Source organism: Lynx rufus, unplaced genomic scaffold, assembly GCF_022079265.1.
Source record: "Lynx rufus isolate CCGP_SWC_20201006 ecotype Redwood Valley unplaced genomic scaffold, mLynRuf1.p SCAF_2, whole genome shotgun sequence".
NCBI classification, from domain to species: domain Eukaryota; kingdom Metazoa; phylum Chordata; class Mammalia; order Carnivora; family Felidae; genus Lynx; species Lynx rufus.
The window spans coordinates 8493533-8510309 of record NW_025814834.1 but is presented as its reverse complement, the minus strand read 5'-3'; positions in this window follow the sequence as shown (position 1 = coordinate 8510309).

Here is a 16777-nt window from a genome sequence, read left to right as displayed (position 1 = left end):
TGGACAAGAGCTTTTTAATTTGTTTTTCAGCCTTGATTTTAAATGAATGGACCTAATATCCTCCCCCCCACCATGAAATGCCTAAACCCAAAGAGCTAAATCCTCGATTGTCAGGATGAGTACACATGACTTTCATGTTGATGAAGTTAAACTAGTTTATAGGTTATTTGAAAAATTATACCAAAAAAAAAAAAAATCAATCTTTGTTCATGACTCCAAGAATTCTCTGCAGTTTTTAAAATTGGATTGAGGGTATGGGTGCCATCATCTACTGAAGAAGTCCTTGTAGTGGTCGAAGGGAAATGTTTACTTAGGCAGCTCAGTAACATTTGTTTTTAAATAAGCTTTGCTGGAGTGCCTGGGTGGTTCAGTCGGTTAAGCTTGACTTCAGCTCAGGTCATGATTTCATGGTCTGTGAGTTTAAGCCCTGTGTCGGGCTCTGTGCTGACAAATCAGAGCCTGGAGCCTGCTTCAGATTCTATGTCTCCCTCTCTCTCTGCCCCTCCCCCGCACTCACTCGCTCGCTCTCAAAAATAAATAAACATTAAAAAACAATTTTTAAATAAGCTTTGCTTATTGTTACCTGCTTTTGACCCTGTTGAGGACAATAGATACAATTCATTTCATTTAGCCACGGGATTTGATAATGTACCCTTTTTCCCATTTTTTTTCTGCCCTTTTTTCCCATGTGCCTTTTAATTTGAAATATAACTATAATATAAAATGCAGAAATTTGAAGTATATACAATTTGGTATGTTTTGGCAAGTCCTATTTTGATTTCTGTATTATCAGATCTTACTTAGCTGTTGGGCTTTTGAAATAAGCAGATAAGGTCATTATTCTGACAACCTCCCCTTCTCGTCTTCTTGCCGTATGAAGTGGGTCTTTGATGTACTGGGACACAGCAATAAGAGCTAGTTTGGGGGGGATTGGGTGGGGTTCTTTGTGTTTTGGCCTTCAATCACGTAAAATAAAAGGTGACTTCCAGCATTTATACAAGAATAGTTCTTTGCTGCAACCTTGATTCTTACACTTTTTAATTTAGGATACAGCCTTCTAAGGGCTTCTGCGGGGGGTGCTATCATTAGAGGAAACAAACGCCCAGACGGATCAGCCCTGTTCCACTCCACCACAGCTTTGTTGTTAGACCCAGGTCTAAAGGTTACTGATCCCAAAGGATGGCTCCACTCATTGGTTAATTTCATTGTATCCCCTCCTTTGTAAATTCCTGTTTCCTCAATATCAGATGATTCTATAAAAGAGATTATCTCATTTCCTAGCCTCTCATTAGCTATGTCCTTCCTGTTCAAGCTCTTAACATTGCTTGCATTTCAGACAGTTATCTCTAACATTTCCCTTAATATATGAAATGTTTATAAAACAGAAGTCTCTCAATGATGTCACTGTCCAAAATTGAGTAGTCTGGGAGAGGTGGTACATTCACTGGCCTCTGGCCAAAGTTATTCCACACTTATAGATTGAACTTCAGGGAGCGGTCAAGCTTTAGTTCCTTGTAAGCAGTGCAATTTAGGATTTGTAACTTGGTCTTAAATCTTGAGGTTGTAGCTCTAAAAAAAAATGTAAGCTGTAAAGTAAAATGGCCACTTGGATCAGATTATGATGAGATTGTCTGTTTTCATGATGACTTTTGTTCTCCTAGAAGACTTCCTAGCATGTGCATAGCACTGAGAGCTAACCAAGGAGCAAAGGAATTTAAGGTGAAATAAGAACAGGGTGAAATAAAGTCATGTGTAAAGACAGGATAGGAGCTAAGAATTGGCACATTCACCAGAAGAAACGGGAAAGTGGCGGCAGTTAACTCCCAGATGATGTCATTGTGGCGAACTTGCCGACTTGAAAGCAAGTGAGATGCACAGCAAGGAAACCAAATGGAAGGAAATTGATTTTTTGGACTGGGGTGAATACTAGAATCCTGTCTTTCTCAAACCCATCTGCAGTTAAATGACTGCTGAGTCTGGCTTTTAAAAGTACTCTCCTTATGGAGCGCCTGGGTGGTTCAGTGGGTTGAGCATCTGACTTCAGCTCAGGTCATGATCTCACAGCTTGTGGGTTCAAGCCCTGCGTCGGGCTCTGTGCTGACAGCTGGGAGCTCAGATCCTGCTTCAGAACCTGTGTCTCCATCTCTCTCTGCCCCTCCCCCACTTAGGCTCTGTCTCTCAAAAAATAAACATTAAAAAATTTTTTAAAAATAAAAGCACTCTCCTTAGACTTTAAGGCAAAAAACATGACTTCAGTAAATGTCTCTAGTGGAATATAACCATTTTTAACTGCTTTTTATGCTAGTTGGTTATCATGGGTAATGATATGTAAATTAATCTCCAAGAGCCATTTTGTTAGACAAAGAGCTTTGATATTTTCCTCTTCGCCCTCCAACTGTAAAGGTATAACAAACTAATAAATCCTTAAAGATACCTTATCTTTTAAAAAATTAATAAAAGTACTCTCCATGGCATCAATAGCAAGTCTTTTCCTCCTCTGACCAACCTGTTCGTTTAACAAATTCAAAAAATACTTAATTTGAGCATTTCTTTGTGCAAGGATTCTTGGGCACCTTGGCAGGTCCCACTCCCTCTGACTGCTTTTGAGCTCTAGCCTTCCTCAGAATTGGGTCTTTGACCTTCTTGGTCCACTCTCCAAGCAAGCCCATCCATCCCACACCTTCATCCACCGTCTTTGTGCAGCTGATTCTCCAGTCCACGTCTCTCCCACCCTCTTCATCTGAGCTCTTGGCACACACATCCAGCCACTCACTGGATCCCCATTCGGGCTGCCTCTCGGGCACTTAATACAGTGTATCCAAGACACTTCCAGTCTCCTCTAACTTTTTGGAGCTAATGACAACCCCTCCATCTGGCAGCTCGCACCAGAAACCCACGCTTCCCCCTTGACTCAATGTTTAGCCTCAATTATCTCTTCAGTTCATCCACCCTCCTTCCCCCACTGGTCACTACCCCTGGTTCAAGCACTTAACTGTCTATCAGCCTCTAGACTTAGCCCACTCTAATCCATTCTCCAAACTGAGCTTTCTACAATGCAAATCATAGTAATCTGCTTCAAGTTTCTCAGTGGTTCTTTGTTGAATAATGCCCAAATTCTTTAGTAAGTGTTCAAAGCTACACAAGACTTTAGCTGCTGCTCAGCTCTCCAGCTTCTCTCTTGACTTCTCCCACCTCACGCCCAGAACCACTTACACTTCCTCCAAAGATCCAAGCTTTGTGTCACCTCCTGGCCTTTGCACATACCATTCCCTGTTCCTGAAATACCCTTCTCTTCTTCACTCCCACCCTGTCCCTCTAGGTCTGGTGAATCTACTAGTTAGTTCTTGAGGTTTCAATTTATAGAGACTTACTTCAAGAAACCCACACCAATTCCACCTCCCCTCCCCCACCCCCAGAGCTGGACTAGGTCCTTCTGCTTCCCCAGCACCCAGTATCACCCCCTATTGTCCTTACTACCGTCATTCATTGCCTAAGTTACCTATTTTCCCCCTCATTTGTCTTTGTTTTTGTTTTTTAATGTTTATTTATTTTTGAGAGAGAGGGGGACAGAGGATCTGAAGCGGGCTCTGCACTGACAGCAGTGGAGCCCAATGTGGGGCGTGAACTCACAAACCGTGAGATCATCACCCGAGCTGAAGTCAGACACTCAGCAGACTGAGCGACCCACCAGGCACCCCTCCCCCTCATTTGTCTTGCTTACATTTATAACCTTAGCACATAGAGCATGATCACCTAGTCATTGACTACCTGTATCGAGAACTGAGAGCCACAGCTAAGCACTAACAGAAGGATTGGGACGGAGTCCACGAGCACGTAAGAGGTGATTAATTTGTCTGTCTTGGAGCTGCCTTCTCCAGGGATCTATAAAAGTCTTTTCTCATTCCTGTCGTGATTAAACATTCCTGCTAAGGACTGTTTTTCAGTTTTGTTCTTGGAGAACCCAGGCTTTTCTTTGTGTGTGTAGGGAAGATCATGTCTCTGAAATCTATAATTGGCATGAGATGAGAAGAAATGAGCTTGGGCAAAGAAGCTTTTGTGGCTTTGTCCCATACCCCTCCCCAACCTCCTTATCTTCATTATTAATGAGACAACACTTCCACTTTCCACGAAAAATTCCTTAGAAGGTGGTTAGCTTGATTGTTTCTAAAGTTCAAATTCCTTTTCTACCCTTTCCTTTTTTACGATTAAAAGCCACAGGGGCCCTTCCAAGCCAAACTACGTAATGGGAAAATCGTGGACTCTGGCCTCAGACTGGTTCATATCCTGATCTTGTCCCTTGGTGGTTTTCTCATTTGTGCAAAAGAAATAATGTTCACCTCAAGGTTGTTACAAGGATTAAATGATAATGGCTAATTATTACATCCTTAGTATGTGCCCGACACTACTGGGAATCACATGTGTTCATATACTCATTCCTCACGACCCCCTAGGATATAGACGCATTTACCTTGAGATCTTTTTTTTTTTTAAAACTGATAATCAATTTATTAAAAAGGCTGACTTAAGCATCTGCAGTGGTAACCTCAACGTCAACTCCTGGCTCAATACTGATGCAAGTAATCTGTTTAACAATCTCAGAAGGACGGTGCAAATCAATGACTCGCTAATGGATCCTCATCTGAAAACGATCCCAAGTCTTAGAACCTTCACCTCAAGGAGTTTTTCTTGTAGTGATTCTCAGAGTCTTGGCAGGCATCTGAACTGATCCTTTCACTTTGAGATTCTTTTCCTTGGCGCCTCTGATCAGGTCAGCACATACCTTCTCCAAAGATTGTACGTTGCGGCTGGTTAGAGTAATTCTAATTTGCTGAATCGCCACCTCTGGTTCCACAGGTGTCTTCCCGGTGGCTTTAAAAGCCACGGCTGCCGCGCGGCTTCCTGACCGACTTGTTCCTCGGCGACAGCGAACAGCGGTGAGACAGGAGCAGGAGCCGGGCCTCCAAAGCTCCGCTGTGGCTCCGAGCGCGTTTTCCTCAAAGAGCAAGATCTTCTTTATTAAAGAGCCTAGTACTTAAGTAGGCCTTAACTAAATTTTAGCTGAATAACGGTATGGTCTCACCCTTCATTTTACACATGAGGACACTCATAACGGTGACGGGACCTGTTCAACATCAAGAGCCATTTGTACAGTTGTGTCTCCAGTTCATCTTTCCATTAAGCTGGTCGGTCTCTGGCCTGTTAATTTTCTGGCCTTGTTTGATCCAAAGGGGCAACAGACAAATGGCAAATAGCTACTTCTTTGCTTATCCTATGTCCAGACTCTGCTCCTAGTTTGTGTCCGCCACACTCCTAAGCCAGGACACCTTTCTAGAAAGGGGTTGTCAACAAAAGCAGTATTTTATTTCATTGTTCTCTCTTTTTTTAAGTTTTTATTTAAATTCCAGTTAACATACAGTGTAATATTAGTTTCAGGTGTACAATGTAGTGATTCAACACTTCCCTACAACATCCGGTGATGATCACAAGTGCCCTCCTAATCCCCATTCCCCCACCCACCTCCCCTCTGGTAACCATCAGTTTGTTTTCTATAGTTAAGAGTCTGTTTCTTGGTCTGCCCCTCTCTTTTCTCCCTTTGCTTGTTTGTTTTGTTTCTGAAATTCTACATATGAGTGAAATCATGGTATTTGATGGTATCTTTCTCTGACGGACTTATTTCACTTAGCATAATACTCTCTAGCCTCATCTACATCGTCGCAAATGGCAAGATTTCATTCTTTTTAATGGCTGTGATATTCCATTATATATATATACATATATATAATGTGTGTGTGTGTGTGTGTGTGTGTGTGTGTGTGTGTGTCTATCTTACATCGTTCATCAGTCAATGAACACTTGGGCTGTCTCCATAATTTGGCTATGGTAGATAACGCTGCCCTAAACATCAGCGTGCATATATCCCTTTGAATCAGTATTTCTGTATCCTTTGGTTAAATAGTAGTGCATTTGCTGCATTGTAGGGTAGTTCTATTTTTAACTTTTTGAGGAAACTCCATACTATTTCTCTGGAGTGGCTGCAACAGTTCGCACTCCCACCAGTGCACGAGGGTTCCCCTTTCACATCCTTGCCAACACCTGTTGTTTCTTGCGTTGATTTTAGCCATTCTGACACGTGGGAGGTGATAGCTCACTGTAGTTTTGATTTGTATTTCCTCGGTGATCAGTGATGTTGAGCATCTTTTCGTGTGTCTGTTGGCCATCTGTGGGTCTTCCAAAAGTAGTATTTTTCTAATCCCCGGAGCCTCTACAACACAGCCCACTATTGATGGGCATTTCCCATCTGTTTGCTGGGGTCTGGGCAGCTCCTTTGGTGCATGCACTCAGTGTTTTCCAAATCAGTGGGTTATTTATTTGCATCCGGGAGATAATTACTTTCCAAGATCTCAGGCATTACATACAGCTGGGACTTGGCGAAGAGTTGAAGAGACAGAAAGAGTCTCCCATTAAGTCATATTCCCAGGACCTGGTGTGAGCAGCCTCTGACTCCTGTGCCATGATCTCTCAGAAGCCCTGATTCATGTTCTAAAGATTAAGAGGTTCACAAGCATCAAAGGCTTTCGCTTATGAGGGGTATAAACTAGCCTGTCCAAAATAAGGGGGGCGGGGGGGGAGGTGACGGGTCCCTAAGCAAATTCCTTTCTTTGTTCTTAGATTAGAAGCCTTCAGGGTGAGAGGAAGGGCTATTCACTTACCTCACTGCCAGCCCCAGGAATCAGTCTCTCCTCCAAGCCCCTCTCGGGCATGTACGACACAAGGTTAGCAAGGCTATTCATTGTTCTTCCATGGTTTCCTGTGTAGGATGTCTGTTAACAAGCCAGTCCATAAATAAGCTCCTGAAGGGCAAGCATCAAAGTATCCCCCAAAGTCCCTGTCACAATGTTTGATAAATAAAGCCTACTGGTTTCAGATTAAATAATTGCATTAGCTTGGGGAGTCTGGTGATTCTGACTTACACATGATTAGCATATAAACTTCATGAGGACAAGGAGCTTGTTTGAGATGGTTTTGCCGTATTCTTGGCGCCTAGAGCGGTTCCTGGTTCACTGCAGACACTAAGTATTACATAGAGAAGCGGATGGACAGACAGATGGAGGGACAGATAGCGACAAGCCTGTATTTTGCTCCCGTGTGTGCTTATTTATTTTGAGAGAGAGCATGCAGGAGTGAGAAAGGAGCAGAGAGAGAGGGAGAGAGAGAGAATCCCAAGCGAGCTCTGTGCTGTCGGTGCAGACCCCGACTTGGGGCTTGATCTCACAAACCATGAGATCATGACCTGAACATCAGGAGTCAGACACTGAGCCACCCAGGTGCCCCTCGCATTGACATTTTTAATCCTCCCAATTCTATCGTGAGGTAAATAGTTCTGCCCCAGGAAATGGGGCTCAGAGAGGGTAAGGGCACGTCATAAGTTGTGAGACGGGAGCTCAGAGCCAGATCTGTGTGACTACAAAATCTTTTTTTATTGCTTTTGCTTTTGCGTATATTTTAGTCACTATGGCAGTGACTCAGCATATCTGGAGTCCAACTCGGAAATCCAGCAAGTTTAGCTCCCGCTCAGATGATCGTGACGCAGATGGACCCGAGGCCACGCCGAGAAACACCGTCCTATACAAAACCGCCTCCACAAGACCAGTGTCCCCTTGCCACCTCGATGGGGTGTGGATCTGGGGAGAGCGGGGAGCCCTCCAACAGCGTGGCCTTCAGCAAAGGCCCACCCGAGGAGAGGGGTGTCTCCGGGGGTAATGCAGGACCTCACGACTGAGACAGTGTGAGCGCGCCTGGAGACAGGATGTCCTCCCCAAAGGAAAGGTCCTCAGAAACCAAACTGACGGCCAAGCGGCAGGAGTGGGAGTGCCGTCCTGCAGCGGTCCCTTGGAGGAGTCTTTGTGGTACAAGCGATACGCGGCCCAGGCCCACTGGCCTCGTCTCCAGGCTCTCCTAGACACGCCCCTGCGATTGCGCCTCGCCATCAAAAAGGACTTGGGATTTGTCTAACTCTGGCAGCGCCCCACTTTACGAGATGCCTCTTTGCCGTCCTTCCTAGAGCCCTGTGATGGGCACGCTGAGGAGCCCAGAGGCCACGATGCCCACTTTCCCTGGAAGGTGCCCCGCTGTGGCCCCAGCCTGAGACTGCGGCTCGTCGTGGCGCGGCATTACCCGACGGCGCCCGGGAGCAGACGCCATCCGGGGGGGTCCTGGCCCCGGATTCCCCAGGCCTCGGGCCGGCCCCACAGTGGCCTGAACACAGCCTCCCCTCTCTCGAGTGCTCTAAGGGGAACCGTGAGCAGTCAGCGCGGTCACACCTCCGCCAGCAGCCAGAGGAAGGCAAGAGGGTCACACTCAGGGGTGGGGGAGGACGGCAGCACCAGATCTGCCATCAGCAGGCCACACGCATGCTGGAGCCGGCATCGCAGGGGCCAGGACGAAATAATTCCATTCTTCTGAAAATAATTTGATCAACATATATTTGTAGTCGAAACGGTCTTGATGGGAAAAAATTAACAAGTTGCTAGACTTCCTTACGTTTATTTTGTGCCTTAGAAATGTTTTATTTTGGGGCGCCTGGGTGGCTCAGTCGGTTGGGCGTCCGACTCCGGCTCAGGTCACGATCTCGCAGTTGGTGGGTTCGAGCCCCGCGTCGGGCCCTGTGCCGACAGCTCGGAGCCCGGAGCCCGCTTCGGATTCTGTGTCTCCTCCTCTGTCTGCCCCTCCCCTGCTCGTGCTCTGTCTCGCTCTGTCTCTCAATAATAAATAAACATTAAAAAATTTAAGAAAAGAAATGTGTTTATTTTTAATGGGAGCAAGGAAGGGCGTTAAGTGGAAGCACCATAATCTTTTTAGTGCCTGGAGTCTTCAAGGGCCCTGATCTAGGCCCGAATGGGGACAGGTAACCCGTGCTGGGTCTCTTCGTATTCCCAAGCCTCTGCTTCAACGCAGCCAGGCTGTGGTGGTGGAGCCGCCACAAAGAAGGAATATGGAAGAGCGCTGCGTCTGAGCGGAAGCCAGCGGGAACAAACCAAACTGCGGAGGTCAGATCCATCAACGACTGGGTTCAGCCCCTACTTCTGTACCACGTTAGAGAGGACCCAGGAAGCTCATTCACTCACGTATCGCCCTTTCTCCAGAGAACTTCTATAACCTTTGCAGTCCAGCCACCACTTCCGTTCCCTCTGCTAACTGGCATCTGTATCTTCATTTCTCCCCGAGGAACGGGCCGCTTGCCGGCTCCGCTCAGGCACCGGTCGGTCGGCACCCTCCAGCCACAGGCCATGGGTATTGCGCCAGCGAGGAACCAAGGACTCCCGCCAGGCCGACCCCGGCCGATCAGCCCCCACCCCGGGACACCTGTTCCGGCTACTGGGAACCACCGTCTCTTCCGTTTCCGATGTGGCCTGGATGTGATGCCAACCCAGAGGACGCCGAGCCAAGAGGCAGCTCTGTGCCTCGACTTCCAGACTTTGAGACGCCGTGAGCAGCAAAATGCTGCGCTTAAGCAAAACGCAAGCCGCTTGGAGTTGAATTGGGGGCATCTGATACCAAAAGAGTACTCCCAGAGGCGACTTGCTCCTGCCACGGCCATGTCTTTAGCTGGACTTGGTCAATTCACGTTCCTATGCCCACCACTCCCAGGGCCCGAAGCAGTGGTTTTCAGACAAGGGGCACAGCTGCCCCGAGGAGGGAGGCATTTCACACATTGGTGGGGGCATTTTGGGGTGACTGGGGGCATTTCCACGATGTTTGGGGAACCCAAGCGGCACGCCTGGGGGGAGCCTGCCACACCGGACTATTGGAGAGCGTGGCTGCGGTGACACTGGTCTTGGTTCGCTTCAGACCTTTACCGAGAGCCGCTCATCATGTTGAAAACTCGCGTCGAAAATGGCCACAGCACCGGGGACCCAAGTTGCTACCACGGCACACGTGCGCCAGCCGCAGGGCGCTGGCTGCCTGAAGGCCACACGCATCAGACTGGTGTAACCGGCCCAAGTGCTTACATGCGGAAATAGGTTTGGTTTTTACAAATCGCTTTCCTTTGATTTCTTCTTTTTATTACAGTTAGGGCATTATAATGATTATTTTAAAGTCATGTGGCCAAACAGGTTAAATTACCTGGGAATTTCGGGGCACCTGGGTGGCTCAGTCGGTTGAGTGTCCGACTTCAGCTCAGGTCACGATCTCACGGTCCGTGAGTTCGAGCCCCGCGTCGGGCTCGGGGCTGATGGCCCAGAGCCTGGAGCCTGCTTCCGATTCTGTGTCTCCCTCTCTCTCTGCTCCTCCCCCGTTCATGCTCTGTCTCTCTTGTCTCAAAAATAAATAAACGTTAAAAAAAAAATTAAAAAAAAAATTACCTGGGAATTTGATTTTAGGATAGGAAGGAGGATGTTACAAAACTTGAGGCTAACAAGGACGTCTGGGAAGTTGGAGACTCACCACCCAGGGCAGCTAGGCATCCTCAGTGGGGAGCCCCTCTGAGGCCTGCCCGACCGTTCCTCCCAGCAGCCTGGCCTCTGCTGGCTGCGTCGTCGTCGGCAGGCTCTACCCTAAAAGGACATGTGAAGGCTAAGCAGGCAGAGAAAATGAATGGCGCCTGCGGCTCTCACAGCTTCCCGGAGGGAGGGAGTGGGGGCTATGGAGGGCCGGGGGCCAGGCAGCCTCCCAGGACAGGGCTTCACCCGGAGCTTGGGCTCCACTGTGGTTCCGGCCCCAGGAGCCCCGATTAGAGAATCCAGAGCAAGGCAGACCTCCAAGTGCAAGTAAAGAACATTGCCAGAGGCGCACACACATTTCTATGACACAGATGGTTCTAGAAAATGTGAGTCAGGACAGACCAGAATCCTGAGGGCTCTTGGGGCCAAGATGGTGGGGGGGGGGGTTGGGGGGAAGGAAATCTGTCCCCATCTTGGCTCCTTCCCCAGACCTGTGTTCTGGGTTTGGTGCCGTGAGTGGACATGGCAAAAGGTCTGCTCAGGAAGTTGTGTGGTCGCAGCTGGCCTGGCCTGAGACCTGGCCTCCCAAAGGCCTGGACAGCATAGACTCGAGGGGCTTTGGGGTCCAGACCAAGGCCTAGACACTGCAGGGCAGTGCCACCATACTACACCGCCATTCCAGAGTACCCCCGGATTCAGTGGTGGGTCAGCCAGCACCCCTGCCTTCCCAGAGGGAGGGCCACCCCCCCAGGCCCCAGCCCCCCCTCGGCACTTCCAGGCTCGCTCCAGAGAGAAGGCTGAGAAGGAGCTACCCTTGCACCTCCCTCCCCAGCTGTTCTTGGAACCAAAAAAGTTTATTTACCAGCCTTTTGGTAAGTTCCTCCGGGAAGGGATCTCGTGGGAAGGCTCAAGGGGGAGACGGAGGCACAGGACAGGGTGATGATTCATCGCAGCTCATTCTGTGCCTCCCTGCCCAGTCCTACTGTGTGTGGAAGCCCAAGTCCAGATCATGTCAAAGTGAGTCTCCGTTCCAGCAGTCAGCCGGGCCACCCTTCCCTCCACCTCCTGCTAAGCTCCCCCAAAGATGCTGCCCTAAGCCTAGTCCCGTGGCCACCAGAGACATAGGGATCTGTGGGTCTTTGCTGGACCACCTCTAGGTATGCCTTGACCTTGGGTCAAGACAGACAAGACAGGCAGGGTCAGAGTTCCATCCTTCCAGCTCAGGTACAGAGCTGGCCCGGGACAATGCTCTGGCACCTGCTCGAGGTAGAGTGCGTGCAGTGGATGGGCTGCGTGGGCCCGCTCACGTCCAGGCAAGCTGGTCTGCGTGACCAGACAGGCAGGGCAGCGCCAGCTGCCCACTGGCTCTCAGGACAGGGCCTTGAATCTATGTCTCCCCCAGGGTCACGTATGGAGAAGGTCAAGGAACATCGTGGGGCCGTGTGGACTGGGGTGGGCAGCAGAGACAGAGCTGGGTCCTTGAGCAGTGACAGCCTCCTGATGCTCCCAGCTCCCAGGACAACCCGTCCCCAGATGCCACCCGCTGGACCTACCCCCTGGATGCTTGTCTCCCTCCTCAGTGCTCCCAAATCAGAGTGCTCAGCGCAGGAAGTGCTTCTCGGTAGACACACCATCCGGGCGGATGTCAGCTGCCTCTCCTCCTCAGGCTGTCTCGGGTTTTCACCCTGTGCCCAATTATAAAGAGAACTCAGCTTCCTTTCAAGCGCCCCACTCATGAATGCCCCCAAGAGAAATGTGTAGATGGCATGAGGGGTTCTGAGGGGCTATATTCGCATGAGTTAGAAGTGACCACAGATCTCCCTGGACAAAGTGATAGCAGCTTAAACAAGGTGGAGGTTTGCTTCCCTCTGTTCATCACGTCTGTAGGCATTTAGAGCAGCCCGGCCTGGTGTGCCTCAGTGTCAGGGCCCCAAGCTCCCTCCACCTTGTGGTGCTGTGTACTGGGCAGAATAGAGTCCCCACAGGGTTCACGTCCACCCAGAACCTCAGAATGTAACCTTATCTGCAAATACGATCCTTGCAGGTAACCAGGAGGAAGTCAGACAGGAATAGGGGGAGGCCTTCAACCCAGCGGCGTCCTTATGGGAAGAGAGGAGGACACACAGAGACACAGACGCAGAGGGAAGGCCACGTGATGAGACGCAGCCAGGGAAGCATCTACAAGCGGAGGATGGCCCACAACCACCAAAGGCTGGGAGAAAGTTTCCAGGAGGAACCGACCCCGCCCGCACCTTGATTTCAGACTTCTGGCTTCCGGAACTGTGAGAGAACACGCTTCCGAGAGAAAGAATATGCTTCCGTCGCTTTAAGCCGCCCAGGTTGCGATCATTTGTTCTGGTGGCCCCACCAAACCAATAGGGCTACCATGTATGGACTCCTTCCCCAAGGTCACCTTGAGGTCCCACGTGGTACCTGCACTTCAAACACCCCATCTGCGTTTCCAGCGTCAGGAAGGAGAAAGGAGGAAGAAAACAAAGAAGACACAACTTTCCCCTGACGGACGCATCCCGGATGTTGGATGCAGTCTCTGCTCTCATCCCCTTGGCCACAGTTGAATCACCCAGCAGCATGTGGCCGGTTAAAAATGGTTGCTTTTATTACTGTGGAGAAAGGGGAGAAGGGTAATTGGGCCCAATATTGCTCATGCTACTCCCTCCATTAGATGTTTCTGGCCCCCAAACCCCCTGCTGACGGATCTAGCCCCACCGTGGTTTCCCAGAGTGGCTCCCCACCGGCTCTACCCCCCCCCATCCCCCCCCCAGCTCCAATCCCCTTCTTTGTCAGGGCACTTCAGGTCAGTGCCAGCTCCCCCTCGTCTGGCACAGCCCACAGCCACCTCAGCGGCAGAGGCAAAGGCCCTGGGGCCAGCACCCGGACTCCTGGGAAGGCGGAACACGAAGACCCCGGACTCCCGTCTGCTCCTCACCCCACCCTCAGCCCGAAGGACTTAGCCAAGTATTTCTTCCAGACAAGTCCAGGGCGCAGCCTATCAGAATATCTGGAGAAAGAAATTTCCTGCCTCTCCATACAAACGAGACTGTGTCATCTTTCCAGCCTGGCCTTGGTTGGTCGGAAGTCACCACTTCACGGCCCAGCAAGGGAAGCGTCCAGACTCAGAGCATCCCCCCGCCCCATTACCAGCCAGTAGGCCGCGGGGAAGGAAGCAGCTGCGTCCAAGGGGCGCAGGCTTCCCCAGCCCAGCCGGGTGTTCAAAGGCGATGGATTGCAGGGTCCCTTGGCAGCAGGAGGTCCCCCCCCCCACCCCGACCATGGACTTCTTTCACTCTCTGTGTGTTTTTCATGTGGTCCTGTTGACTCCAGAGCCCCTGTTCAGCAGTCCCAGAGAGCTCTGGGACTCTGCTTTGACAGCACCTGTCGGAGCTGGGGCCCACCGTATCCTGCAGCTGGTGGAACTGGAAGGCGGCCGCCAAGTGTCACCAAGCGGGGAGCACAGTCTTGACGTGTTAGTGTCGACGGCTGGGACGCCGAGGGGCCCAGAGAGCGGCCGTCCAGGCCTCAGGCTGTTGCAGTATTTGACGACGACGCCCCTTCTGTTTGCACCAGTGTCCCTGGAGCTTCCCCTGTTGGCTCTGCCCAGGCCCTCAGTTGGGCCATATTTGCCTGAGCCCGAAGGGATGGACACGGTTCCTATCACTTTTCCTGGACAGCTTTTTTGCCCCTAGAGGCTGCAAATACTCAGAGCAAGGGGTGACTTAACTCTATTTAGCAGAAACCTCTGAGCCCAGACAAGATGCTGCTACCCACTCGTTACTCCAAATCTCTGCCGACTTTGGCACCTCCCCCCAGGATCTTGGCAGGCCCTCCTGGGACCTGGTTCAGCCTGGAGTCAGAGAACCAGGCCGCTGCCCTGACTTACAGTAAGAGGGGGGAGGGGGTCCCAGAGCTGGAGGCGCGGGCATGTGTCTGTGCCCCCCACCCCCACCTCTCCTCCTTGATGGGGAGTTCCAAGGCCCCGGGGGGGGGGGGGGGCCACCACTGCCCAGCCTGTGTGAGCCTGTGTGAGCCCAGAGTCGTCCTTGCAAGTCAAGCGATCAGCGTGAACACGCTCAGCAAAGGAGCCCTTACCCGATACACACAGAGATGTTTTAGAAAGCCAAGGGCCGCGCGTAGCCACCCTGGAAGGACTGGAATCAGACACTCAGGGCCCCCAGACTCCAGGGAGAGCCCTGCCCTGGGGCTTAGCTCTGTGCAGGCCACCCATTTGGGGCCTAGCCATAGACAGAACTGACTTCCAGTCACTCCCACACAGAGCCAAAGGCAGAGCCCAGAGAAGAGCGTCAAGCGCAGAGCTAAAGGCGGGGCGGGAGTCCTCCTTCCAGCTTTGAGCGAGGGGGGCTCCTCCTCTGACTTGCCGCTGACGGGAGCCAGCAAAGATCCTTTGGCTTAAGCTGGGTTTATACATATATACATACATATATATATATATATTTTTTTTAACTTATTTTTTAAAGTAAGGCCACCCAACATGGGGCTCAAACTCACGACCCCAAGAAGTGTCGCATTGCTCTACCGACTGCGCCAGCCTGGCGCCGCTGGCTTAAGCTGTTTTGAGAGGGCTTCCTCAAGTTGAGGCAGGAGGGAAAGCGAGGCCGTCCCGCCAAAGGGGGAGAGCTTGCAGCGAGCGGGGAGCCCGCATGGGGGCCCGGGGCCGGGGCGGGGGAGCGGGCGGCGACGGGAGGGCGGCCCGGGCGACTGATGGGAGGAAAGCAGCGATGCCCGGGCGGCCCGGTCCCCACTCCAGAGCGCGCGCGATTTCTGGGAACCTCCGCGCGCCCGACCGCTGCGCTGGCACAGCCGGAGTCCGGGTTCCTGGAAGTGACCGCCCGAGGGTGGGGCGGAGGGGCTGCGCCTGGGGCCTGGCAGGAGCCAGATTTCCGCCCCGCCCAGGCCCAGGTCGGGGTGGGACGGCCGCGGCCCTGCTGCTCTACCCCAGGGCCCCGGCTCACCCCATCCTTCCCTGAGCTGACCGTCGGCTGGGGGTCTACCCCCCGCAGCCCCGGCTCCCGCACCTCCCCTCCCCCCCCCCCCGCAGCCCGCTCTGTCCGCGGGGCCGGCCTCGCGCGCTCTCCCCGCTGCCCCTGCGCTCCAGCGCCGTCCCAGCCCCTTCGCGGCGCCCACCGCCCGCAGCTCCGCAGTCAGCAGGTGTGGGCGGGGCCAGAGAAGGCGCACGTCCAACAGGTTCCCAGGTGACGCTGCTGGGGCCACTCGGGGGACCGCGCTTCGAAAGCCAGTGGCCAGTCCATACACATTCTCCCCTCACCGCCCGTAGTTTCACTTTTGGCTTCCTATGTCTGTTAGCAGCGAAAGGCTTTTGGTCCCAGGGCCAGACAGAAGTCCTACCTCCTGCCCTTGACCTCAGGTTCAGCTGAGCTCATGGATCCTTCGCTAATGATGAGGAGAAGGGTAAAAAGGGAGATTTAATGTGACTGTGTGCACTTTCCATCATCAGGAATGATTCCTTTTATGAAGATGAATCAACTATTTTTTCTTGTAGCTCAGTTATCTCACACTCCTTTCTGGTCTGTATGGAGGTCTCACCAGGAGAGCAACACTCACAAGGGAAAGCACTGGTGTTTAGGCTAAGGCAAGAGGAGGTCAGGGCGTGCTTAGTGGCTCACAAGAACTCCTTCTGCAGCATCCCATCCAAACGCCAGGGACAGCCACAAGACTAAAGACATTCTGTGTGTGCCTTGTCTTGCTGATTCTCGAGATGTGTCAACAGCCGGGAAACCACCCAGATGCGGTCACTTTAGCATTTACTGCTCTGTGCTCACATCACATGCGGTGCAGTGTGCATTTTTAAGCTTGCTTAGAAGCTGGCGATATTCCTAAGAACCTTAAGCGTCTGTATCTATGAACACCAGCTGCTGTGAGTCCCACCAGTCTCTTGCAGATGTACACTTGCTTTGAAAAGATCTTGCTTCCATGGGGCACCTGACTGGCTCAGTTGGTAGAGCATATGACTCTTGATCTCGGGGTTGTGAGTTCAAGACCCGTGTTGGGTATAGAGCCTACTCAAAAAAAAAAAAAAAAAGATCTTGTCCCAGATTTGCTCTTCTGCAAGTCCATTAAAAAAATTTTTTTTATGTTTATTTTTGATAAAGAGAGACAGAGTGTGAGTGGGCAAGGGGTAGAGAAAGAGGGAGACATAGAATCCAAAGCAGGCCCCAGGCTCCAAGCCGTCAGCACAGAGCCCAATGCGGGGCTCGAACCCACGAACCATGACGTCATGACCTGAGCCAAAGTGGGACGCTTCACCAACTGAGCCACCCAGATGCCCCTCTGGAAGTCCA